Here is a 27,746-nt window from a genome sequence, read left to right as displayed (position 1 = left end):
GTTTTGTGTTTAACCAGGCCGTAACTGGGAAAATTGAGTAAGTATAGCCTTGCCTAGAATGTCATATTTGGGAAAGATGCCCATTTAAACAGATGTAACCGTGTATTTTTGAGGAGCTAGGGTTGACCTCCCAGAAAAACTGGTACCTGGCTTATATTTCACCTACAGGTGAGCAAGGAAAATCACTTCTGGGCAGGCCAGGAAGCTTGGGGTATTTGGGAGACATCCACAACAGGGAAACAGAATTTGTTTACATTTATAGATATTGCCAGTAAAATCTGGAGGAGAGAAATTGTTCAGCATGGCTAAGAGGCTAACCTCAGGATAGCAAATAATAAAGTCCATCTTAGAGTCCTTAGGGTAACTTCCAGGAAACCAAACTCAAGAAGGTCCATATCATAAATTAATATCCTTGTTGCTCTTATGTGGATAATCAGGCAAACCTAGGCAGCTTTTCTTACTGGTCTAGATGTCTTCTATATTTGCTGGGTATTAATATTCTAATTAAGATTTATGGTTAAATAATGTACTAATATGTTCTCTTGTTCTTTTTATTTTCTTAGATCATAAAATGATGCTTTATTAAATCAGATCTGGTTCTTTCTTTATAAATCAATTTCTTGGTTCACTATTTACTATAAATGAGATGGAAAGAACACAATCTTTCAATTTTCACCAATTCACAGCTCCCTTGTGGCAGGGAAGGGTACAGAAAGTAGAAGGAAAGAGAGAGGACGGTGAAGGAGATGGAGTCTTGGAGAATGAAGAATGAAAACAGGGTAGGATTAGGTGTTTTAGTTTTTTTTTTTTTTTTTTTAAGATTTTATTTATTTGTTCATGAGAGACACAGAGAGAGAGAGAGAGACAGAGAGAGGCAGAGACACAGGCAGAGGAAGAAGCAGGCTCCATGCAGAGAGCCTGATATGGGGCTTAATCCCAGGACCCTGGGATCATGCTCTGAACCGAAGGCAGTCCTCAACCACTGAGCCACCCAGATGCCCTAGGGTTAGGTTTTCAGAAATAGGATGCAAGACTCTTGACAGAAAGCCACCCTCCTTTTTCTCTTCTGCCACAATGGAGAGAAAAGGACATTTCCAATTTTGCACCTAATTCTGGGAAAACGCTATTGTTGCCCTGAAGTTGTGTTTGACTCCTAATAATAACGATTTGAGGTACATTTAGACTTTTATTTACACAAAATATCTAGTTATTACTTTCTTACTCATTTTGCTATTTTCTTTCAAATTAAAAAAAAAAAAAGGAGAATTGGAGAAAACCTGGCTTCAACAGCTTTGATTTTGCTCACTACACCTCACAGCACATTTCTGGTCATAGAACAGATGGCAGTATTTTCTCGTGCTTTTTTTGTGTTCTCTTCCTTCCCCATACTTCATTGATCACCGTTGATTTCAATCACTTATTTAGTAGTTCATATTGTGTGCTGGCCTAAATGGTATAAATACATTGTGTTCGAGACAAAAACTAATGAAATGACTTTTAGAACGGAGGTGACACATTCCAGATGGCATCTGCTCTAGCGGGCTTTTCTTTCCCTGGGTCACCTGTGCTATTCTGGAATTGCAAATGTAGAGGTCACAATGAGGGTTCTTCTAGAAGATTTCAAACCAGCACTTACTAGATTAAAATGGTTTTGTGTATGCCTTTTAAGCATACATTCTTCCTTATTTTATTTCTGAAAGTTTTCATGAAATGCATGCGCCAGTTGCCAGGCATCTCCCGTCCCCTTTCCCCACTGTCAAAGCTCTTTTGGGTCTTGTAGGAGGTGGGTAGGGTGTGGGAAGCAAACAGCCAATGGTTAAGAGCTTGGGCTCTAAGACTCTTCTCCTCATATCCCAGCTCCCTACCTAAAGCCAGCTATTTATGGTCCCTGTGCCTCAATTTTCAAATCTGGAAAATGGGCTTGGTCATAGTACTTAGGTCATAGGGTTGTTGGGCAGATGAAAGAAGAGAGATGCATAGAAAGAGTTTCAGGTATGGCTAACATGTGCAAAGTTGCTATAGTGTTATTTTTAGCCACTCAGAAGACCTCATTCTCTCACAGGGCTCGTGTACAGAAGTGTCACCGCAATAGGAAACCACAACACAAGACAATAAAAAGTTGCAGGTAAACTTCTGATTTGGAGGTCAGTTATACTTTCTGTGTATTGATAGAAGCTGTCAGTGAAGTTTTAGAAGAATGAACTTTTGTTTACAGCAATTACCAGATAGCAAGTAACTGAGTTACTTACTTTCTACTCTTCAGTGTTGGTGGAGGCCTGGTGTCTGGAAGTTGGAGCCAGGATCTCTGAAGCTCTTGAGGAGTTTCTAATAATGAGAATCTGAGGAAGTCTGATGGCTTCTGAGCAGCCCATGAAAGGGGCTTTCCCCTAGGCCTCCACTCACATCAGACACCATTAGGAAAGACTGGAGTTATTACTGTGTATTTCTTCTTTTCTTTATTTTCTTTAATTTATGATATTTTCTTTTCTTTATTTTCTTTAATTTATGATAGTCACACAGAGAAAGAAAGAGAGCCAGAGACACAGGCAGAGGGAGAAGCAGGCTCCATGCACCAGGAGCCCGATGTGGGATTCGATCCCGGGTCTCCAGGATCGCGCCCTGGGCCAAAGGCAGGTGCCAAACTGCTGCGCCACCCAGGGATCCCTGTGTATTTCTTTTCCATCATGCCTTTCTCTCTGGTTCTTTTCTCTCCATGCCAACGTATTGGAGGGGAGAACACCTTTCTCATATGGCACTTCTATGTAGCATCAGCCCATGGGAACAGGTTTTGTTAGCATCAAAACCCAGTATTTGTTGGCTCATTGCTCTTACTGCGGGAAGAACACGTTAATCCCCCTACAGAAGGTCTTCTCTACCATATTTTTCTAAGGAATCCCAGAAGTGTCTCATTTGTGCTCAAATCAGCCCCTGCCTTCTGAGCCCCTGTGGGTAGGTCATGTTTTTCCTGTTTGTCATGTGTCACCTCTTGGAGCCTGCTGCCTGCCCTGGTGTGCTGAGTCTTGGACTGCAAGGGCTTCCAGATGCCAAATGGAAAACCATGCCAATCAATCCTTTTTGGACCAGAAGTGAGCCAACTGCTGCTCTTTCGTGGAGTTCAGAGCTGGTCTATGAACCTGAGCTGGGTACCCGCTGTCAGACTGAGCCACCATTGTACTACCTCCCCCCCTATGGTTCCTCTCTCCCTCTGCCTCTCATGCAAAATATCCACCTGGGGAGATCATCCACAGCCTCTTAGCCAGTCTTAGTGAAGTCTTCCCTCCCCTGCTATGTGGTCTCACCAGTCAGTCCTCATTTTCCCTATGATATTTTCTGCCCTCTGCATGGGTCTCTTGTCAGAGGACAAATAGATGAATAGTCTATAACCAGAAGTATGGTGCTTCTCCTGGGCGAGATGTGGTCAGCAGCTGGTAGGCTCTCAAAGACTCTAAGAACAACAACATGAGTTTGGCTTCTGAGGAGAGTTCAAAGCTTCCCCAGTGAGAAGCTGATCTCCACCTATTGCCTCTTCCATTCCTGCACTGAGCCCTTGATGGGTGCCCCTGACCTTGGGGAAGACCCTGGGTGTGTGTGTGTGTGTGTGTGTGTGTGTGTAAGAGGTAAGTGTGGCAAGACAGGGATGAGTTTGCTCTCTCAAGTGAACAGCATATTTGGAACTGACTGCTGGTCACATGGCTAAATTCATTCTTCATTTTCATCTCCAGACCCATTTTGTCTATCCTCAGGTTTGGTGTTACTCTTGGCTCTCCCAAAAGTAGCTGTGTAGACATGGGAGAGCTTCTGCTTTGGGCCTTGTTTTAGGTTCTTGCTTTGGGCCTGACATGGAATTGTCTGTCTGCTGTTTCTAAGGGCTATGAAGAGCCTCAGTGTTGACAAGGTGACACTTCTCTCTACCCTGCTCCTGCCACTGTTCATCCCTTCCTCACCATCAAGCCATGTAGAGCCAGGTGGTATATTTAAACTGAGATGATTCAAACAGGGTTTATTTACAAAAGGACCAAATATAAAGGAATGGGTGGGATATGGAGGAAACACAGTGCTAGCAATGAAACCCAGAGCTAGTGGCAATAGACATGTTGCCTGATAAGGTAAGAAGTGACAAGAAAGGAAGGGAGGAAGTAAATTGAACTTGGAAGGAGGGAAGCCCTGTAGAGGAGGTGCCCTTGAGAGAAGTAGTAATCCCCAGTGAGGTACACAGACAGCCTGGGGGAACTTGCAGAAAGGAAGGCAGAGAAATAAGCACCCCAGCCTTCCTTCCTGCTCTCTCTCTGGTACCCTGCCAGGGACTCCCACTGGCTGAGCCCAAAGGGGAGCCAGAGAGCCTGGAAGCCTGTTGATGTAATCCCTATTGTTCCGCCTCCTGGCCAGGAGCAGCATGGAGGGGTTGGCCCAAGATATTTGGCAAACTCAAGGCCCTCACAGCTCATGAGAAAGAAAAAAACAAGAGAAACATATTTAACATTTAGCAGGTGGCTCCACTTGGTATTTGTCACTCCAGAAGATCTGGGTTGGGGGGGGGGCAAGATCATTAATAGTCTTCTTGTCCATGAGTGACAGTTAAAATATAACTATGGCCAGGATGATTGCACTAGATCTTGGAGCTTACCCTTTCTGAACTGGATGATGCTCCTTATAGACTTTCAGGCCCCCAGGCCCAGAGAAGGGCCTCTACTGTGGCTTCCATTTCCCTTGCAAGTGTAGTTGGCACACTGTCCCCTGGAGCTCTGGGCTCTTTTCCAGATGTGCCCCATCTCAGCCCTCATGCCTTCAAAACCTGAAAGCGGTTCACCTAGCAGCTAGAGCTGATGTTCTCAGGCCGATCTTTAGAGTTCTGGTCAAAATACTGACCTCTAGGTCCTCTTTCCAGTGGCCTCTGCTTCCAGAGGGGCCTTTCTCTCTCTGTTCCTCTGCACAGTGAGAATCTGGGGTCTGCTTTCTCAGGCAGAGTGAGATTCCACAGTGTCTGTGAGGAGCACCTCCAACTTTGCTCCCTCGTGGGGTGGTCAGACCCCTTTCTATTGCTCCCACCTGTGCTGCCTGCAAAAGCTTGCTCCCTTCTCCTTTTAATGCACACTTCTGTATCTTTCAGTGATGTGAAGCAATTGTCCATGACTCTAACACATTAGCTCAGTTGGAGCCGTCCATATGGACTAGCAGAAGGCCAAGACTCCAGCCCCGGCCAGCCCCCTCTGGGGTTCTAAGGTGCCTAATAAAAGTGCATTCACCCTCCTCCCTCTCTTGGAGGTGCTTTCTAAGCCTCACTATCTTGTTCCACTGCTATCAATGGTAGGCCATTTGTAGCTGGCTAGTCCGCCTCTTTCCTCATGGTCTATGAAGGCTCTAAGGCAGACACAGGGATTTTTCCAGGTGTCCGTAAAATCTAATGCTGATTCTATAAATACCTTCCAGAAGCCAACACCACAGGAGGTCTGTGGGACTGCATACAAAATTCCTGAAATCCCAGATTTTTATATTGTGGTTTCTGTCTTTGGAATCCCACAGACCCTAAAACAAGGATTTGGATGGAGGTTATTAATTTGAGAGGTGGCTCTAGGAAATATGGTGAGGAAGGGGGCAAGTGAGACAGAGAAGGACAAAGTTAGCATTAATGAGATTCCTGCCATGGGCAGCTGGAATATAAAGCTTCTGAGCAACTTTGGAGAACACCCCTCAGAACTGTCACAGGGAGACAAGGAAGTTGGGGTGTTTACAAACTCTAGCCTCTCTCTGCTTCTACATATTTGACTTTTTTAGATTTCACATGTAAATATGAGGTCATGAAGTTTTTGTCTTTTTGTATCTGGCTTATGTAACTAAGCATACATCCTCCAGGTTGATCCATGTTGCAAATGGCATAATCTCCTTTTCTAAGGCTGAATAATATGCAAATATATACCACAACTTTTTAATCCATTGACACTTAGATATGTTTCCACATCTTGGTTAATGTGAATAATGCTTCAATGAATATAGGAATGAAGATGAGATGCTGACTATATTTCCTTTGGGTACAGGCCCAGAAGAGGGAAAAACTCTTTTTTGAACCACTTGAGCAGGGGTACAATCTCCCCACTATGTTTGTTTGGGCTACTGCTGATACCATAGTCTCAAATTATGAGTGACTTGCATGGAAAAAGAAAAAAGAGAAGGGGCACCTTGGGTGGTTTAGTGGTTGAGCATCTGCCTTGGGTTTGGGTCGTGGTTCCGGGGTCCTGGGATTGAGTCCCTCATCAGGCTCCCTTCAGGGAGCCTGCTTCTCCCTCTACCTATGTCTCTGCCTCTCTTTCTGTGTCTCTCGTGAATAAATAAATAAAATCTTAAAAAAAAAAAAAAGAAGAAGAAGAAAAAGAAAAAAAGAGAAGATGTTTCTCTGTGGGATAAAGGGTAATGGAGGGGATTAGTACTTTTTTTGTTTCTCAGCCCACTGTCAGTGACTAGGTCTGGTTCCTGTTTTGGGGTATTAAGTGGCAGTTGAAGGAGCTTCTGATACAGAGATTTTGAGATTTGGGGTATAAAGCAGAGACATCTCGAGATCTAGAGGGCTGAGTGTGACTCAGCTGGAGAAATATTTTCTCTATTTCTGCGCTGTGCTTTTTACAGTGTTTGGGAGAAATAAGGACCAGAAGCCACATATTCCCTTTAGCCTGTGGAGTGATAGGCAGCTTTGGGAACCCAGGAATGATTTTGCAGTGGGGGCAGCCTCCCTGAAATAGCCAGAAGCAACAAATACCAACTAGAAGAGTGGAAGATAACTAGGAGGAGACCTGCCCACCACCATGCCATATCTCCAAGATTATATCTGGGAGAGCCCAAAGGGTATTGCATTTGCTCAAGACTGAAGTCCTGTAGGGGTGGGTGGGGGAAAAGAGCCAGCAAAGCAGGGATAAAGCTAAGTTTGACAGCATAGGGATGAGGCTTGAATATAGGAGGCCTGGGACATTTGGGTGACAATCAGAAAACTAACATGTCTTTAGCAACTTCACTAAATGAAAGTCATAAAATCTGTTTCCCTTTCTGTTGACTCCTGTTCTTTGCTGCTTTTAGTTACTCTCCAAGTATAGATCAGATGCAAAAAAGAAATCAACTTCCAGCATGCTGAATAAACAGTCTCCTAGTGATTAACTTCCCTCTAATCCTTAAGCTAAAATCGGTGGGTATCATGAGTGAATATGAATATCCTGTGTGAAATTGGCTTATTTGTGTAGGTTTAGGCAGCTCTACTGTGTGTCTGGCTTATTTTTACAGAGCCTTTCTTCTTGGGCTCCAGGTTTTAGGCCGTAGCTATAATTATGATGATTAGTTATAGAAAGTGGTTGTTAACCAACTTGTTTTATTTTACTACCACTTTACTTAAAAGCAATTGAGAAAGGAAAAAATATAAGCCATACTTATCTTTAGACGTTTAGAAAATATATAAACAAAATTTTGACGTTCTTCCCAACCAGAGACATATTCCTATTATCAAAAAGAATTGAGGTTTCTATCCAACAGCCAAAATACTTGCTGAGCCCATGGTGCTTGACAGGATTTTTCTTTTGCTATTTCAAGAATCATCATTAGTTTCCCCAAGAGCGTTCTATGGTTAAATGAGTGAATCAATGAGTTAATGTCAAATAGGTTTGATTATTGCAAGATTACTTCAATCAAAAGAAATTGAGATGGAATTCAAATAGAGTCGAGGAGGGTACACCAGGGTGGCTAGACTGTGGGCTCCATCTGAAACGGTGGAGAAAACTGATATGGAATTGTCCACGGAGGACTTAGTTTCTAGGGGACTTCTCATCAGTGGTGCAGCCCATGTAAACTTCTCAGGAGGAATGTAGGCAGGCAGATTTGAAACTGGTACCCGTAGGAGACACAGCTCAGGGTAATTTCCTGTCAACATTGGTGTGGGATCTTTTCATTCTTTTCTTTTCTACAACTTGGTAGTTGAATTTGTTATTCTTACTTGTTTCAAAATGTGCCTAATTTTCAAACAATTTCCATTCTTCTTTTAAAAATGGTATATTTTATTATTGCCTCAATGCTTCAATAACTCTTTGGAAAACTTCTCTTGTCCTTGCCTTTCTTTACTAAAAATTAATACAACATAAGTAAAGGAAATTTCATTCTGAATGTTAATCTCCAGGCTTCATTATTTGCTCCTGCATGTTTCTGAGATTTTAAGGGATCAGTCTTTCATCTTTGTGTAACCAATGCTTTTTCCAGACCTGGTACATAGTAGGTATTGAATTAATGTATGCTGCTCAAATATATTTGAATATTCGAAGTCACTGAACATAGAAATACATTCCGTATCTTATCCCCTCTGCTGCCTACAGAGCCAGTAAAGCCATTTCTTAAAATAGCTTATTTTTAATTGCTTCACAGTTATACCTTTATATATATATATTTTTTTCTTTGTTGGTTAACTTAGCTGATGATGCCCCTTTCTTCCGTAGTATAAGATGATTATCACAATTAGTATTAATGATCTCTTTCTCCATGTCTCTTCTTCCACTTTGTCTTAGAGGAATTTTCTTGGTTATTTTCCATCCCTTTCAGACTTAATGGTGTGGATGGTGGGTGGGCTGGGGATGGAATACTGATAGAGTTATGTAAGGGGTATAATTAGGGTGGTAGTTTTGTGACCCTAACTCTCCCCTCTTTTTTGAAGAGGCAGTCAAAACCATATCAATTACTTATCCTTATGCCAAAAGAGTAAAAACATAACTTAAGAAAAGATAAGAAAGTTATTAATAGTGTCCCATGGAACTCAGATGAAAAAGCAGTCAGACCCCTGGAAGGAAGTGGAAACAGGTACTGGGAAGCTACAGTATTCACCTTACTCATCTCCTCTCTTTTTATCTATATACAGATTGGTTTCTTCTTTTCTTCAATCCCATGGCCAAGTATGGCCACTGAGTTAGCTGGGGTCTCTGTGATGGAGACCTTGAGATGGAGTTAGGGGCATAAGAAGTTTGTTGGGATGTAATGCCAGTGAAAGAGAAAAGGAAGAGGAAGCTAGATTGGGCAGGGGAAGTTTTCACACTATGATGCAGACCTGACACTTGTTACAGGAGAGTTGGGAGGAAACGGGATCAGACCGGAAGAGCCTCAGATTATGATGCAGACATGTGAGGAGCTCCAGAATGAAGATTATCTGTTAGAGGTGCTCCATGTTGGCAGAAATGTCCAGGCTTCAGTTCCCTGTAGTGGTTAAGTCATTAGTTAGGGGTTGCCTGGAACCAGGTTGGCCTGGGCTCAAAAGTTGAGGCAGATTCTGCAGGTGTTAGCCAGTAGAGGCTGTCAGCTGACTCTACTCTTGTACTTCCTGACTCCATGCCATTCTTGAACTGAGAAGTGAATAGTATATTTCCATGGCTGCCATGGTCACCAAGAAATCAACGTCCCCTTATTGTGAGCATCTACATAGAGAGTTTACCCATGGGAGGGCCTGTGTATATTTGTCCCTGAAATTACCAAGAAAGGGTTTGGGCCTAGGAGGGTGGGTTTACCTTTTACACAATGTCCTCTGGGGCCTACTGCTGTGGTTAAGAAGATGAGGGGCTGGGAATCTTTTCCACAAGATATTGTCCTCGTAAAGCTGGTTAAAATTTGAAAGTTGGAGGTCACCAAATAAAGGAACATGTTCACTAATTTATCCAGTTGCTGCCAAAAGGCATGATGAAGCATATTTTTGAAAAATAATCTATTTTTCCTTTTTGTAACCTCATTGGAAGAAAGCATAATTCTGTTCAGATGTGCTGCTTTAAGATAATAACCTTACGGAAAATGATCTTTGACTTTATTTTTCATTGCTTCAATCATAAATAGTTCTACTCCTGGCCCCATGTCTCCCTCTTAGAAATTTTCCATAATTCTTTTTTACCCATTCTATTTAGAATTGTATCATTCAGCATGCAAGGGAGAGCAGAGGTAAATTAAATGTAAGTATTGGTAGAAATACATAAAGGGAAAGCAGTACCACATTCCTGGAGGAATTGCAGAGATTAACGTCACCATCGAGAATTTGAAAGATGCAGGAGTAGTGCTTCCTACCACATCCCTATTCAGCTCTTCTATTTGGCCTGTGCAGAAGATGGAGGGATCTTGGAGAATGAGAGTGGATTATCATAATCTTAACCAGGTGGTACTTGAAGTATTTTTAGATAGAGATACTCTTTGGAGCATTTGGCAGGCCTCTATAGGTGAATTATAGTGCAGACTTCTAGGGTTTTGGGAGCAAAGCCTGGCCATCATCTGCAGATAACTACTCTCCTTTGGAGAAGCAACTCTTGGCCTGCTACTGGGCCTCAGTAGAGACTGAGCATGTAACCGTGGTCCACTAAGCTACCATGTGACCTGAGCTGCCCATATTGAACTGGGTGCTTTCTGACCCATGACATCATAAAGTTGGGCCTGCACAGCAATACTCCATCAGCAAATGGAAATGCAATGTATATGATTGGGTGTGAGCATGTCCAGCAGGCACATGAGGAAGTGGCCCAAATGCCCATGTCCCCACTCCTGCTGTATTTCCTTCTCTCTCCTGGCCTGCCTCAGGGGGAAGTTCCCTTTGAAAGCTGATAAAGGAAAATAATGAACTACAGATAGTTCTGCATGATGTGCAACACTACCCAAAAGTGAATAGTGGAAGCACTACATCCTCTCCCTGGAATATCCCTGAAGGATAGTGGTGAAGAGAGATTCTCCCAGTGAGCAGAACTTCAGGCAATATGTCTAGTTTTTCTCCTTGCTTAGAAGAAGAAATAGCCAGATGTGCAATTATAGACTGATTCATGGAGTATGGCTAATGGTTCGGCTGGATGGTCAGGGACTTGAAAGGGACATGATTGGAAAATTAGTGACAAAGAGTTCTTGGGTAGAGGTATGAGGATAGACATATGAATGGGCAAAAAATACAAAAATATTGTGTCCCATGTGAATGCTCACAGAGGGCGACCTTAGCAGAAAAGGATTTTAGTATTAAGTGGATGGGATGACCCATTGTGTAGATACCAATCAATTTCTCTCCTCTGTCTCCACCCAACAGGCTTATGACAAGGGGGCCATAGTGGTGGACATGAAGGTTATGCATGGGCTCAGCAACAAGGACTTCCACTCACCAAGCCTGACCTGGCTATCGCTACCACTGAATGCTCGATCTGTCAACAGCAGAGACCAACCCTGAAACCCTGATACAGCACCATTTCCCATAGATAGCTGTGTGGTGGCAGGTTGATTATGTTAGACCACTTCCATCATGGAAAGGACAGCATTTTGTTCTCACTGGAATACAGACCTACTCTGAATACAGATTTGCCTTCCCTTGCATGCAATGCTTTTGCCAAAACTACCATCCATGGATTCATACAAAGCCTTATCCACCATTATGGTATTTCACACAGCATTATTTCCCATCAAAGAACTCACTTCACAGCAAAAGAAGTGCAACATTGGGTCCTTTCTCAGGGAATTCACTGGTCTTACTTGTGTTTCCCACTGTCCTGAAGCACATGGCTTAACAGAATGGTGGAATGGCCTTTGGAAGACTTAGTTATAGTGTCAGCTAGGTAACAATACCTTGAGGTTCTGGGGCAAGGTTTTCTAGAAGGCCACATAGGCTCTGAATCAGTATCCCATATATGATGTTGTTTCACCAATAGCCAAGATTCACAAGTCCAAGGATCGAGGGGTAGAAATAGGAGTGGCACAATTCACTATTCCCACTATTCAACCTCTAGCAGAATTTTGCTTCTTTTCTCACAACTTTATTATCTGCTGACCTAGAGGTCTTAGTTCCAGAAGGAAGAATCCAGTGGCTTTCACCAGGACAAAGCAATGATCCCATTAAACTGGAAGTTAAGACTGCCACCTGGCAACTTTGGGCTCCTCACATCTCTAAATCAACAAGCAAAGAAGGACGTATGTGAGTGGGATGACTGATCCTGATTACCAAGGGGGAACTGGACTACCACTCCATAATGGAGGTAGAAGAGTATGTCTGGAATACAGAAGACGCCCTATGGCATCTCTGAGTATTACCATGACCTGTGATTAAGATCAATGGAAAACTACAACCCCATCCAGGTAGAACTACTGATGGTCCAGAACCTTTAGTTATGAAGGTCTGGGTCACCCTCCCAGGTCAAGAACCAGCTGAAATACTTGCTGAAGGCAAAGGCAATATAGAATGGATAGTGGAAGAAGGTAGTTATAAATACCAGCTATAGGAACGAGGCCTATAATTGTTGTATTTCCTCCTTATTTTGCTATAATTACGTTCATGTGTGTGTATAGGTATGTATGTACATGTATGTCTTTGTTTTCTTTTTTATCCCCTTTTTGTGTAACAAAAGATGTATTGATTTTATATATCAAATACTTGGTATTTAGGTATAGCTAATTTTACATCACAGTAATTAAGTTCTGAGAGATCAAGGAGAAGAATAAACATCACTCAAGGATTTTACCTCCTCTTCTGGGAAAGGGGTTAGTGCATTTTTGGTTGTACACAGGCTAGTTGTATCATGTTAATTATGGAATTATGGAATTAATGGAATTATGACTTTATTATTGTCTTCATTAAATCATACTTCATAAGTATGGTTTAAGGAGATACATATGAAGGCAAAGTTGACAGAGGGTGAATTTGTGAATGTTAATTTTATGTGTCAACTTGGCTGGCCCAGACTAAACATTATTTCTGGATGTGTCTGTGAGAGTGTTTCTGAATGAGATTAGCATTTGAATTGGTGGACTCCGTAAGGTAGCTCACCCTCCTCATTGTGGGTGAACATCATCCAATCTGTTGAAGACCTGAACAAAACCAAAGGCAGAGGAAGAAGGAATTCACTCCCCTTTTTCCTGCCTCATTGTGAGCTGGGACATCTTATCTCTTCTGCCCTCTGAAAGGGATTTACATCATCAGCTTCCCTGGTTCTTAGGCCTTTTGACTTGGACTGAATTATATCACTTGCTTTCTTGGGTCTCCAGTTTACAGAAAGTAGATGAGGGGACTTCATAATCATGTCATAATCAATTTCTCATAATAAATTTCCTTTTGCACATACACATATATATGTATTTATACAAATGTGTGTGCATATGTATTTATATATTACACAAACATTATATATGTTACATAAATAGATAATCTGCTATTGGTTCTGTTTCTCTGTAGAACCCTAAGTAAGGAACTAGAGGTATATTAAGACTCTCCGGTTGAAAGAAAATAAACCATAATTAACTAGCTCAAGTAGACAGGATTTATGAAAGTGTGCTAAGTTGCGGGTTTCTTTTTTTTGACCCAATAAAACACTCATGGTGTATTAGTTATCTATTGTTGTATAACAAACTGCCACAAAATTAATGGTTTGAACAATACAAGTTTATATTCTCAAAGTTTCTGTGGATCAGGAATCTGGTTTTACACGAGCTGGGGGCTCATCGGCTACAATCAACAGGTCAGCTGGGGCTCTCACTTAAAGCTCAGGGCCCTCCTCCAATTTCACGTGGTTGTTTATTGGCAGAATTCAGCTCTTTAAAGTTGTAGGGCTGAGGTCTCAGCCCCTAGAGGCCACTGCTCTCTATGGGAAGTTCACAGCATGATGTTTGTTTTCTTCCTTGAGCAGGCAGGGGAATCTCTCTGCTGTTTTCAAGGACTTTTTACTTGATTAAGCCAGGCTCACCAGAGGTAATGTCCCTTTTAACTCAAAATAAACTAATTTAGGACCCTAAATACATCTGTACAATGCCCTTTGCGATATAGCATCATAAATTGTGGGAGAGATATCTCATATTCATAGGTCCTTCTCTAGGAAGAGGTATTAGATAGGTAGATACCAGGAGCAGCAGTCTTAGGGATCATTTTAGAATTCTGTCCACCACAAATGGACTCTGAGTGCTGGAAAACTGACAAAATCCCCTTCCCTTCTTTATTACCTCTTCTCTGCAACAATTACTCTCCTCAAATTCTCCAAATTATCAAGGAAGAGCTCTGGCCTAGCAGGTTGGATGTCCAATTTGTTCCATCAACTGCAGCTAGGGGCATGGTTTCATGTATAAAATGGTTCCTGAGGGCCCCTGGTGTGGTTGGGAAGCCAGAGGTGGTGGGCCAGGGAAATGCCCCTAAGAGATTTACCTCCTGCTTGTCTTTTATTCCAAAAGAGGACTTTCTTCTGCAGAGTCTCAGGTAAAGTAGAGAGTGAAAATGACCCTGGGTAGGAATGAGAGTGCTTGTGATCTCTTTTATGGCACTCTAAATCTTTCCCAGAAAGAAACTCATCGTAAAACTAGGCTATGTTCATGCATGCAACATTCAACAAATCTAAACAAAGCAAAACTGAAATAAAAACTTATCTAGAGTCATAGTGGAGAAATAGGGAGTGACTGTTAATGGGTATACAGTTTTCTTTTGAGGATGATGAAAATGTTCTAAAATTAGTTAATGTGTATTCCAGAATGAGCCACAGAAATGGCTTAGAAATGATGAGCGCCCTTAGCTCCCAGACTGAGATCTCTTAATACTGTTACTCCATTAAAGATGAACTCTTTGGGGTAATGGCTTATTTCACATTAGGGTCATATCAGATGAGACGGGTATGTCTCGTGTCATGAATTAATGGGATCATGTGAAAAGTTTGGCCAGTGTTAGCCCCTTCACATTGGCTACAGAGTTGTGGGTTCTGGCTTGGCCATATATGTTCCTATTCAAGGGGGTAAAACAAGAAAGCTCTATTACTTAGGCTCTAGGAAGTCCTGCAGATGATGCTGGAGGCTAGGGTTAGAAATGTTGCTTGTGCCTGCTGGATCACTCTGGAGGGCTCTGCAGTGATATACTGTATCTTTCCAGTGGTGATGTGTGCCTCTTCTGATATATCCTCCCCTAAATCTGTTCCTCCCATTCCCCACTTCATGGAGTTTTACTATCTGAGATACACTGTACATCTCTTTGTGTGCTACAGCCCTTTGAAGGGCCACAGACCATAGTTATATCTAAGATTTTTTTTTCACCTTCCCCCACCCCCCAAGGATTAATTTTTGCCTTCTGGGGGTTGATATCACACATGCTCTGCACACTCTAATCCATTTGTTCTAGAAAGAATGGACAATGTGGACATTCCTAAACTGATAAGACATAGAAGCCTAAGTGGCTTATTAGACATGGTAGCCCAGAAGGGGCCAAAGTAAATACACTCTATTATTGGGAATCAAAGCTGAATCTTCTCTGGCTGAGACCTTGGGCCACTGTGACAAAGGAATAGCAAGATAGATTTCGGGAGTTTCTCTGGTGCCCAAAGGTCTTGAACCACAGATGTTGACCCTGAATAGATCTTCTGCATGCTAATGCCCACATAAGGATCGGCTTCCTGGGAACACATGTGTCCCAACCTGAGTGTGTTGTTAACTTATTACTGCTAAAGCATTGTGGTAGTGGGCAAAACCTTATCACCATGAATACTTGCTGGATCTCTTTCATCACCCTCCAGAGCCACTCTCACCTCTGTATTCAGGAAGACTGACCATATGGATTGTATCAATTGGCCCCTTGCCTCTGGCTTCCTGACAGGCTTGGTCAATGGGAGGCAATGCGTTGTGGGGGCGGGGGGGCGGAGAGGGGTGAAGTTAGAGTATTTATGCTCCCAGCTCCTCCCCTCTCAGGTCACAGTAGTCTGCTTATGTGTCTCTAGTAAGGGCCTCCCTCCTGCCAGCTGGATTATCTAAAGTTCTCACTCTCGGTTCCAGTAGCTACCTCTTCTCCTTGGCCTCTCCAGGCCTAACACCTGTAATAACTTCCTCCTCTTGCTAGCCTGAGGGGCATCACATTATCTCTATGCTTCTCCCAGTTCTGCCCACCTCTGTATGGTCCATTTTTTGAACTCCCCTTAAATTACTCAGTGTGCAGATGACCCATTTCCTGCTGGGAACCTGGGTGACACATCTAATGCAGTAACCTGAATTAGGAACAGTGTTTTGAAATGGGGGAAATGTTTCAGTGGGTAAAGGTCAAGTGGGATATGTGTGTTTGCAGAAAGGGTAGGAAGGAGAAGGAGATTCAGGTGATGAATGTGTAAAGGCAGGTTTTAGGGGCATGGTCTTGAAGGCAGTAGAGTATAAAAGTCTACATTTTTCAGGAGTTGGGAGAAATATTGCACAGTGTTGTGAGGAATGAATGTAATGCATTTCATAAAAGCATGTGCTGTAACTACCAAGATGTTATCACAAGGAGGTGCTTAAGAGATGGCTAGATTGTTGCAGTGCTACATGGTGACATGGTTAAAGTTAATGTTTTGTAGAAGAAATGAACAGTTGAGTGTTTACTCGGTGCTAGTGTGCTGACATAACACTGCACTCAAGGAGACTTTGCATCCTTCAGTTTACGAAGCCCATGAATTTGCCATGAGATGGTGCATTTTACTTTGGGACTTAGAAAAAGACATCATCAGAATAGTCAGTGCACTGTGAGGACCCCTGTCTGACACTTACAGGAGGAAAGAAACCATTGGGGTTTGTTCTGCCCTTTGATTATTACTGACAAATTGTTGCAGGTGGTAAATTTCTAATACAATTTTTCATTAATCCCCACTGGATATAACAATTCAAGGGCTAAGCATGGGTTCCACACATCGACACAACCACACTCCCAATTTCTTAGAGCTCTCTCTAGTTCCTCCTGTGACCAATAAGCTAATGTATACCACCTTAAGTTTTAATTATTTTTTCTATCTATGAAATCTAAGATCTCGGTTACACTCTGCTTTGCAAACGATATGGACAGACAGCTTAGTCAAGCATGTTCCTCTAGAATTCCCACCAAGGCCAGGAAGATGGCTCAGGAAATTGTTTACGAATTTGAGGACCCCAAGAAGATCTGTCTGCCCCAAAATATGTCTCTAATAGCTTGTATTGTGTCTGAAGTACTCTCTCTTAGAGTTAACTCTTCAAGTCATGGACTCATCAGGGTCTTGAGCCCCAGAATAAATTCCTCAAAGCTCTTTTGCCAGTAGATATTTGCTTTTTAAAGGCTAACAGAAACCTACTCAAACTAGCTCTAGACTAAGGACAATTTTACACAGATAATTCAAATGTTTCCCAGAGCACAAGGGTACAAAGTAGCTTGGGAATTGGTTCTTAGCAATTTTTTGCACTCTAGTAGGCTGTATGTATTCAGCATAATACCTAAGTCTTTTTCTTTTCTTCTTCAATTTTTTAACTTGAAAGAGACCTTATAAATTTAGTCCAGTTCCTTGTTCTCTTTTCAAGCTGAAAATGAGGTTCATGGAGGTTACAATGATCTGCCCGGGGTTACAAAGCTAGTTAGGATCCTGGCTTCTATCTCTGCCCCTGACTGCTGGTTTTTCATGCCACCCTCTGCCCTACTATCTCGAATCCTGCGTTTTCCTTAACTTCACATCCTTATCTGACCTCTCAGTTAAACTATGTTGTAGAAGAAATCACTCACAAGCCCCCAAAAATCATTTGTGAGCAAGCTATAGTAAATATTCCCTGGGAATTGCCTTCAGGTTAAAAAAGCAGCCTCGAGTTTCTCAAGCTTAGTAGCTCAGCAACTAAAAAGTAATATTAATTCCACCAAAGGGCTTAAAAGCAAATTGTGGAAAAGGGGAAAAAAATAATTTGATCATAGCTGATAAAGACAGTCCTGGTACGACAGGGAAGCTTTTAGTACGTTCCTCCTGGGGTCTGAGTTGGTCTGAACCCTGTCTGCACAAAATTAGTGACTTGTATAGTTACCCAGTAACATCTTATATTTGCCAAGACCTTGATTAATGTTTAAAAAATATGGGAAATGCTACATGCTATTCTTTGCAAAATAGCTGCTACCGAGTGAAATGGGTCAGCTTTCCCCTCAAAGAGTTTCATTCCTCCTGTGTGTTACCAATAATATCTAACATTTAGTGAATACTTCCTATGTGTCGGGTTCTAGTCTAAGTGTTTGATATCTCTTCTAATCTTCAAAGCAACCTTAAAAAGTATATGTATGTTTCCCATTTTCCTGGCTAAGAAGAATATAACCCTTAGAAATGTTGTGACTTGCTCCAGAATAAGCAGAGAGTAAAGGGCAGAGTGAGGATTCAATATAATTCTTTATGTCCCTAAAAACTGTTCCCTCCCTCACACTATGATGATCCCTCTTTCAGTATATCTATGTAGAACCGGCATAGTTTGTGCTTGGAAGTTTTCAATTGGAAAGCAAGGGTTAAATCTTTATTCTTCAAAAATTTTCCAATCCTCATCCTGCACCCCTTCCCAATAAGAATGACCTAAGAGCTGCAAGGGTAGACTAAATTGTGAAATGGGCTTAGTGTATGAGGACTTTTATTTGGAATATGAAGTCAAAGACAAGAGGATTAAGAATTGGTCCTTTAAAATTTCGGATACTATTGCCTCTTACCTGTGTAATTCTAGTCTCTTCCACCAGAGGGCAGTTATCACATAAAAATCTGAAACCCCCCTCCTGGCTTCACTTTCAGACCACCAAGTCACACCACATCTGGATTTGGTTTTATAGCTCAGTACAGATCCTGAGAAGATCTCTGCTTCTTTCAGGTCTGAAGCTAATATGTCATGCCTTGGGTTTTTGTTTTTGTTTTTGTTTTTGTTTTTTGCCTAGCAACTGAAAGGAGCTTCTGATATCTTAGACATCATCTCTTCGAATGGGAATGTTAATATAGGCCAAAGACAGATGCTTGTATATGTCCTATTTTGGGGGTAAAAATCTTGCAACAAACACTCAGTGACAGTCCAAAGCATTCTTCTGTGTCCAGGAGTTTATAGTTTTATTTAAATATCACCTGGGTTTCAGTAACCTGTAATGCTCTAGAAAATTGGATTTATATGCTTTTTCATGAGGATTTTAAAGATTAGCAAAGAAAAAAGATTGAAGTTTTTGATACAACAAATAACTTTTCAAGTGTCCAGCCTTTTGATCTAGAGAGGCAACTAGAAACACTTCTATTTATTGATCGGTTAGCACAATACCTTATAGAGAAAATGCTTTATGGCCAGAATCAAATCGAATCTTCCCAATATCCCTGGGAGGTATGTTTTGTTATTGTATCCATTGTAGAGATGAAGAGATTTCAATGTACTTAGGTAAAGTCACATGCCAAAGGATACACCTTTATCCTTTATCCATGTTCTTAACCATCATGAAATAGTAGATCTGTAAGAGATGAGATGGGCCCAAATACAGACACTTGGTTCAAGATCAAGGTCCACTGGTTCTCAGAAAATCAATGTCAGGAAAAGGAGGATGAGGTGGGGTGGGTAGGCTACCTGTCTGCTCTCACTGGCTGCACTGCAGCTTTCACTAAGCCCAAGGGCAAAGCTGCTTGAGTGATGGTCATAGATTATCATTCCATGGCAGGCCGTGATCCCAGGTGTTATTTTAACTCAGAAGGCAGACAGTCTGGCAGGATCTTGGCTAGCAGGTGGAGAGCACAGAAACTAGGATCCATGCCTACAGAAAGAACAGGTGGGCTCTAGAGGGGTACCCTGGCCACAGCCACAGGTTAAGATTAGAACAGGATCCAGGCCTTAAGAAGGACTGTGGAAATTGGCAGGGAAGAAAGCAAAGAGAGGAGAAAATCTTGGCCAATGTTCAGCTTTACAAATTGGACAAACTCCAAAAATAGGAAAGGCTATGATTTGGAATCTGGCTGGAGGCTCAAGAGGGCAAGCAGATATCCAGTTGTGTGGCCATGCCACAGGGTCTGGGGAGCTTGGCTTCACTGCAACAGTGAGGTAAGGCTGTTGATGAGTCATTTGTTTTGGTTACAGTGGATTAAGGAGCAGGAGCAAGGATGAGCCTGAGAGTGGGTGCCTTGGTGAATGCAACAAGGTGGACTTGGGGCAGGCAGAGTAAACTTAGTAGGAGCTCATTCTGAACCTGAACTCCTGCCTTTAACACATCCATTCCTGAGCAGTGCCAGATGAACCTGATTCTAGGATGAGAACACTCTCAACAGGAGACATAAGTGAACTCTTCAGACTTGCGGACCTGAAGGGTCATGAGCACATTAGAACCAATTGAGTGAGTAGAATCTTTCAAAGCTTTTCTCCTTCACTAGTTCTGGAATGCTTGCTCTATGTCCCATGATTCCTAGCATAGTACCTAGCTTAATAATGTGTAAAATGAGATCAAGGAGTTCAGAACTAAGGCTCCAGGGGAACCTCATACCCAGCAAGTACAGGAGAATTATTTTTAGTTGAAGATACATGGGCTCTCTCCAGGGAGAATGAGTATGAAGCCTTAAAGGAAGGACATCAGAGCATCAGCAGTAAGATGAAGTTGAGGGCTTCCATATAGTTTCCTGTGACTGTTGTAACAAATTACCACAAACTGCCTCATTTACCAAGAGGTATTTGTCCTCCCCCAGTCCTGGAGGCCAGCAGTTCAGTAGCAGGGCTGCCTCCCTCTGGAGGCTCTGGGAGAGAATTGTTCCTTGCCTCTTGCAGCATCTAGTGGCTGCTGGGATTCCTTGGCTTGTGACCTCATAACTTCAATCTCCAAGACCAGCATCTGCAGTCTCTCTCTGCTCCATCTTATCCGTGCTCTGCCTTCTCCTGTGTGTGTGTGTGTGTGTGTGTGTGTGTGAAATCTCCCTCTGCCTCTCTCTTATAAAGACACCTGTGGTGGCATCTGGGGCCCAGGATAATCTCCTCATATCAACACCCTTAATTTAATCACATTTGTAACATCTTTACCAAGTAAGGGAGGGAATATTTACAGATTCTAGGGATTAGGACATGGACATCTTTGGAGGGCCATTATTCAGCATCCCTTATTATAGTATTACAGCATCTCAGCTGAAAGAAATAGCATGGGGGTAGGGATGGAGGGGGGGAAGGTGTGTTTGGAGGACAGCAGAGCAGTTAGTCTAGAGGATGGGGATTATCCAGACCAACACTCTCTACCTATTTTATTGGTCCTATTGGTGGAGGCCTTGAATCCCAGACCAAAGAATTTGGAACATATGATGGAGAAAATCCTATAATGTTGGTTTAGACAGAATTGTCAGGAACAGATTGTATAACTGCAACAGTTTTCATATGAGATAGCCTAGGATCACCGCAGTTACTTGGCTGGAGGAAGGACCAAGTGATCCAATCAATGTCTTAGGAAGACTGTGTTCTCCAGTCTCTCAAACCCTGTTAAAATGTATTTGTGTTTATTGTGGCTCCTATCTAAAATATAATCCTTAATAGCCATAAGGCTAACATTATAGAGTTGACTCCAGCCTGCAAGATTGCAGTGACGTCCAATCAAATCTCCCTTCAAATATCTTGGGGTCCCGGTAGGCATGGGTGCATGTTGCAACTTGGCTGTCACTTTATCTCCTCCCAGACTGCTGCTATGGTCTGTTGTGATTTCATAACTGCTTCTCTGGGAAGCGGAGGCCCTTGACTCTGGTTTACCCAAACCATGCGTACAGTCCTTTTCTTAATTCCCCCAAAGCCTAGTTGATACCAGACTGTAATGTGTAACAAAACCTTATTCAGGATGACATAAGGAAAATTCTTTAAAAGAAATATTTAAAATAGGGTATTGGTCATCCAGTTCTCGGCTCTATCAGTCATGTGTCCCTCAGAAACCCGTGCTGATCAGTTCTCTCCTTTCCATCAGACTAATGGTCAATTTTCTTAAAAGCATCTAATTAAAACAAAACAAGCCTTTCAGACCTCATGTCAGCCTCTAGGGAATTCTTTCCATCTCCTCCCACCTGGCTTCTTGAAATCGTAGTCTTATACAATATTCATTGCAGTTTAACTTCTGCCCCTATCTTGCCTCTGACTCTCCCTAGTTAAGTCAAAGATACCCTTGCTGCTAAATCTACACCCCTATTCTTCTCTTCCTTGACCTCATCAACGTTTGACAGAAGCCATGCCATTTGGCCTTGCTGCACCTCTGGCTTCCTACCTACTGAATGTCTTACCTCAGCCACAGAAGAAAAACCAGTTCAGACCATCACAGTCTTTCTGGAGAGAAGTAATTCACCCCACAAAGATGGTAAAAACTACTTTGCTTAATAACGTAAAAAGTTAACTATTTTCCAAACTGTGGGTTGTGGTCAGTTTGAGGGTTGTGAAATCAACTTAGTGAGTTGCAAGGCTCAGTGCTAAGCTCAAAGGAATTGAATAGACCATCTAAGTGGATCACATGTATCTAACCTAAGTGTTTTGTGCCTAGGAGGTGCACATGTGTGCTCCTTGGGTGGGGATGCTAACTATAGTTCTTGTTGTGGGTCTAGTCAGAAAAGTAAAAAAAAAAAACAAAAAACAAACAAACAAAAAAAAACCCACAAAGCACTGATTTGGGTCTTCATGAAGGTAACTCCAACATTCCAGAATAGAACCTGAACTTTAATTTCAAAACATAAAACAAAAATCTTCAGCAAAAGTCTTTCACAAAAATCTTCATTGTGAAGAGATAAAAAAATAATAATGTTTACTTTATTTTTTTATTTTTTATTATTTTTTTTAAAGATTTTATTTATTTATTCATGATAGTCACAGAGAGAGAGGGAGAGAGAGAGGCAGAGACACAGGCAGAGGGAGAAGCAGGCTCCATGCAGGGAGCTCGACGTGGGATTCGATCCCCGGTTTCCAGGATCCTGCCCTGGGCCAAAGGCAGGCACTAAACCGCTGCACCACCCAGGGATCCCTAATGTTTACTTTAAAACAGGTTTCCAGTTCACTCCTAGAGTGACTGGTAAAAATTCAGACAGCTTTGATAATGTTATTTTGTCCCAACAAAAGTGATACACAAGGCTCTCCACGATCTGGTCCCTGCTCACCTCTCCAGCCTCATGTTCCCACCTTGTACTTTGTCGTCCACACTGCAGCCACACGGAGTCTTCTGTGTCCTGCAATCACGGAGTTCTGGCTCTAGGCCCTGCAGCATGCGCTTCTGTCTCAGGGAATACTTTAAGTTCCCCTTTACCTTCCCTGCTCAAAGCTTCATCTGCCCTGCTCAGTTGTCCATCTCATCCAGGCTGAGAGAGATCACTCTTTCTAAAGAAGCTTCTCAGACTCCAAGCCTAGTTGTTACTGGAATCCCCCAAGTAAGCCCCTGTACGTGGGAGTCCAGGTGAGAAGTTCATGAAGCCAACTAGAGCAGTCTTGCCCACCTGTTTATTATTGAACCATGCATCTTTCTTCCTCACCCCCAGGAGTCTTTTAAGAACTTTTTTACCTAATGCTCCTCCCTCTCTCCCCCATGAAATTTTAATACCACAAATATACTATGTGTTTGTTTAGGTCCTGTAGCCCTTTGGAGAGCCTCAAACCATTATCAAATAGCTAAGATTTTACATAATCTTAAATTATATGCATTTTTTTCTCTATAAGGTCCAATTTTTGTCCCCTTGTGGGTGATGTCGTCCCCACTGAGAATGCATAGAATAGAATAAAACTCTGCTAGTCCTCTTGAGAGAGCTAAGAAAAAAACAGTTCACATTTTTTCCTGATGAGAAGTTCATGTCAAAGGCTCATTAGGTGCAGGGAGATAAAGTTAAAGTATAGATTTAGCAATGAGGCTGACTTTGACTTTAACCAAAGGTGGAGTTGGTGGTAGGGAAGAAGTTATTCTGCAGCAGTGTGGAGAGTGACCACTGAGCATAGGCTACGAATCCAAAGAGCTAGTCTGTAAGGGGATGAGAATAACTAGCTCGAAGGTGACAGAAAGTCTAGGAGGTCTTGTTTTAAAAAGATGAGGCACACTTGACTTTAGGCTGATGGAGAGTGGGATACTGAGAGACTGGAGAACACCCAGGAAGGGGTAGTGGCTAGATGAAAGCCCCAGACGAGAAGAGAGGGAACAAGGGAATCATAGGCAGGGATCAAGAGGTAGAGGAAGCTTCTTTCCCTCTGAGATGTTTGGGTGTGAACGTACCAGGCCTCAGGGGAAGTCACTTAATCGGAAGAGTGAGACCAGGATGCAAGGGAAGGCCTGAGGAGTAGAAGACATCTACAGTATCCACTTTGGAAAAATGGGAGAAGCTGAGCTAAGAGCACAGAAGGATGGCCAAATGATATTAAGGACCAACTCAAATAAGAAGTACAAAATCAAGACACCTGGGTGGCTCAGTGGTTGACCATCTGCCTTATGCTCAGATTGTGATCCTGGGGTCTTGGGATCGAGTCCCTCATCAGGATCCCTGCATGCAGCCTGCTTCTCCCTCTGCCTATGTCTCTGCCTCTCTCTCAGTGTCTCTCACAAATAAATAAAATCTTTTAAAAAAGGAAGTACAAAACCTATAGCAGTTTGATGTCTTTCTTCCTATCCCTTTCTAGGTGGTGTCTTAGGGGTGGTGTCTTATATCACCTAACAAGTGTTAGGGGATATAGCAGTAAACTGTCCATTTCTGACCCCAGACTGCCATTGTCTGCCTTCCCCAACTGGAATATAAAGTCATGAGTAAGATGGCTTTCCACACTGGTCATGGTGATGAAGAGAAGATATAATACTATAACGGTATGACAGGTGGAGGACCTTGCTGGATGGCCAGAAAGACCTGCCTGAAGAGATGACATTTGACCTGAAGCCTGAAAGGGCAACATTGGGACATTCTGGGGGTAGAGTTTTCAAAGCAAAGGGGACTTGGGCACAGCAGCCTGAAGAAGAAACCAGCTTGTAGTATTCAAGGCTAGACAGCAAGGCTGAATCATAGGATCAAGGGGGAGAGGTGGTGAGGAGGTGAGCAGGGACTGAGTACTGCTGACCCTTGAACAGCAGGGGGTTAGGGGTACGAATACCCTGCACAGTCAAAATTCCAAGTATAACTTTCAACTCTCCCCAAACTTAACTACTAATAGCCCTCTGTTGACTGGAAACCTTACCCATAATATGAACAGTTGATGAACACATATTTTGCATGTTACATGCTTATACTGTATTCTTAAAATAAGCTAGAGAAAAGAAAATGTTACTAGGAAAATCACAAGGAAGAGAAAATACATTGATGGCATTATACTGGGTTTATTAAAAAAAAAAATCCACGAAGGATGGACAGTAGGACAAGGGATGGGGCAGAAAGAACAGTTTGGAAGCCTGGTAGATTCTCCAAAGGGAGAAAGGGTCCAGGTAGTTGATGAGGATGAGGGGAGGGCAGTTCAGGGGCAGGCAGGGCCAAAGGGAAGTTTTGGGGAAATGTTGGGAGAAGTCTCGGGTGTTGCTTCAGAGACGTGGATGCTCATTTCTAACCCCAGCAACTCACACACACAATCCCACACGGAAACACCTGTCACATCTGGCCCTCCTTGCCTATGTTAGAGGTCCCTCCCTGGAGCCAAGAAACTCTAAGATTACTAGATACGTTTCTCTCTGCCCACCCTGACAGTATCTTTGCAGTATGTTTTTAAAAGTGTTTATTTTTTAGAGGAATTTTAGTTTTTAGGTTTTCAGTTTTAGTTTTTTTTATTTTTTATTTTTTATTTTTTATTATTTATTATTTTTTATTTATTTTATTCATGAGAGACACAGGCAGAGGGAGAAGCAGGCTCCATGCAGGGAGCCCGACATGGAACTCAATCCCGGTTCTCCAGGATCACACCCTGGGCTGAAGGTGGCACTAAACCGCTGAGCCACCCGGGCTGTCCAGTTTTAGTTTTTTAAATAGGCTTTATTTTTTACAGCGGTTTTAGAGCATGGTTGGAGGAGGGAGGGGTAAACAGGTAGAGCACGCAAGATCATTAAGGCAGTGAAGCTCCTCTGTATGGTGCCGTAGTAGTGGATGCGCGCTGTTATACCTGTTTCCAAATCCATGGAAGGCCCGTGAGCGAGCCCTAATGTACACTGCGCACTGTGGGTGACCGTGATATGTCAATGCAGAGTCATTGCATTGCAACAAATGCAGAGTCAACGCCGTGCGACAAATGTAGCCCTTCGGTGGGGGATGTTGACACAGGGAACGTTATGCATGTGTGGGGGCAGGGGTTATATGAAAAACCTCTGTACCTTCTCAGCTTTGCCTTGACTGTTTCTAGTATTTTAAAGCCAAATCTTTAGTATCTTATCTATTTCCTGCCACTGGCAGTGAGTTCTATTCTTGACTTACCCCTCAGACCAGCACTGATGAAAACGCCTCTCAATATTTTATAAGTCAGAGGACATTAAACTATCTAAAAGAGTATATTTTTCCTTCCAGGGTTACCGACTTCTAAAGCGCAGGTCAAAAAAGCTGAGTGTGGGGGTGCCTGGGTGGTTCAGTCGGTTAAGTGCTTTCAGCTCAGGTCATGATCCCGGAGCCTCCCCTCTCAGTGGAGAGTCTGCTTCTCCCTCTGCCTCTGTCCCTCTCCCTGCTTCTTCTCTCATTCACTCTCTTTCAAATAAATAAAGTCTTAAAAAGAAAAGAAAAGAAAAGAAAAAGCTGAGCTTAAACAAAACAGCAGTATTAAGGCATGTTCTTAAGGATGCACCAAAATGTTGGCAGAGGTTTTTAGAGTAATAAAAAAGAGCTAAGGGAGAGCATTCCCTTCTGTTCTCCGATGTTTAATTTTTTAGACATTTTTCTTTCATTCTAAGAAAATGGATGTAGTTTTTAAGGAAAGGTATTCCTGAGTCAACCCGTCTGGAAGATACTAACTCCCATGGAGTGGAAGTTTTTTATGTTTTAAAACTTCTTGTGTACTTGAACATTACACACTGTAGGAATAAAAAGCACAAATGTGTTTATAGTGAAGAGCCAGTCTCCCCCCAGCCCCTGCCTCCCTATCACTGTCACCAGCACAGGAGGCAGCCACTGTTCCCGGCCACATATCTTACAGAGAGGTTCTATTTATATAAACAAATACCTACCGACAAGAAAGCATAAATAGTAGCATATTATATGCTGTTCTGGACTTTTCTTTTTACTAAGCATGTCTCAGAGATCCTTCTCCAGCAGTGGATAGAATTGTCTCGTTTTTTTTCAATGTAAGTTGAATATAAAGGGTGTGATACTTAAGAAACTGTGTGTCATTTATTTTTGCCGATTTAATAACAAAGCTACAACTAGATTAATCCTTAGTTTTCTGGGCTTTACTATCAAACAGTTCAATGCTATAACATTTCTCTCTCCCCTGTGGCTTTATTTTCATTGCTAAGTTCCCCATTCGATGGCCCCCTCAGCTCCTACCTGAGGTTTGACATCATTATCTAATTTAGTCATCTGATCTCATTTTTGATGAGTCAAAATGTAATAAACTCAGATGGCTTGGCTCAGATGTCCCTTAAGGACAAATGATGAAAAGATGAAAGAAAAGAAAATGTATAGGACAGAGGGTTGAGAGTTGGTTGAAGGTCTGAGATTTGAGTGTGTGTGTGTGTGTGTGTGTGTGTGTCTTAATTCCTAGTCAATTATAACTACATTCATCCCCCCTAGCTTTGTACTTGGAGACAAGGACCAATGCAGTCTTAGCTCATATAATAAGATGAGTGTACATCTCTGGACTGTTCTAAGAAGTCACAGTCCCTTAGATCACCACAGTTCCCAATGACAGACACTCACTCAGAGATTTCTTTTAAATGCTGTTTCTGATTCTAATTCTCTTTTTCTCTTGAGGTAAGCAGAGCAGACACATTTGCCAAGGATAACTGAGAATGTAAGGATGATCCTTGCCTGGGCAGCCTGAGCGGGCTGTGTGCTAAATGCAACTTTGAACCATGCCCTATAAATAGCTGTTCATTGTCAGCGTGTGTGAAAAGACAAGAGTGGGTGTGTGGTGGTATGATTCAGGCCTAA

At 42.4% G+C, this 27,746-nt stretch overlaps 1 protein-coding gene across 7 annotated transcripts in view; it reads left to right on the top strand.

The window, feature by feature from the left end:
* HSPB3 (heat shock protein family B (small) member 3) overlaps positions 1-27,746 on the top strand; it is a 105,160-nt gene that overhangs the window by 46,664 nt on the left and 30,750 nt on the right. For 5 of the 7 annotated variants that reach the window (XR_005358469.1, XR_005358472.1, XR_005358471.1 and 2 more), the window contains exon 9: positions 11,054-12,210. The gene's annotated coding sequence lies outside the window, so the exon portion shown is untranslated. Of the gene's footprint in view, positions 1-11,053; positions 12,211-27,746 lie in introns of those variants that run through there. The other 2 variants (XR_005358473.1, XM_038535114.1) reach the window with 2 other exon arrangements.

This window comes from Canis lupus, chromosome 4 (genome assembly GCF_011100685.1).
Source record: "Canis lupus familiaris isolate Mischka breed German Shepherd chromosome 4, alternate assembly UU_Cfam_GSD_1.0, whole genome shotgun sequence".
In the NCBI taxonomy this organism is placed as follows: domain Eukaryota; kingdom Metazoa; phylum Chordata; class Mammalia; order Carnivora; family Canidae; genus Canis; species Canis lupus.
The sequence above is the reverse complement of the archived record's forward strand: the minus strand, read 5'-3'. Positions and strand labels throughout refer to the sequence as shown.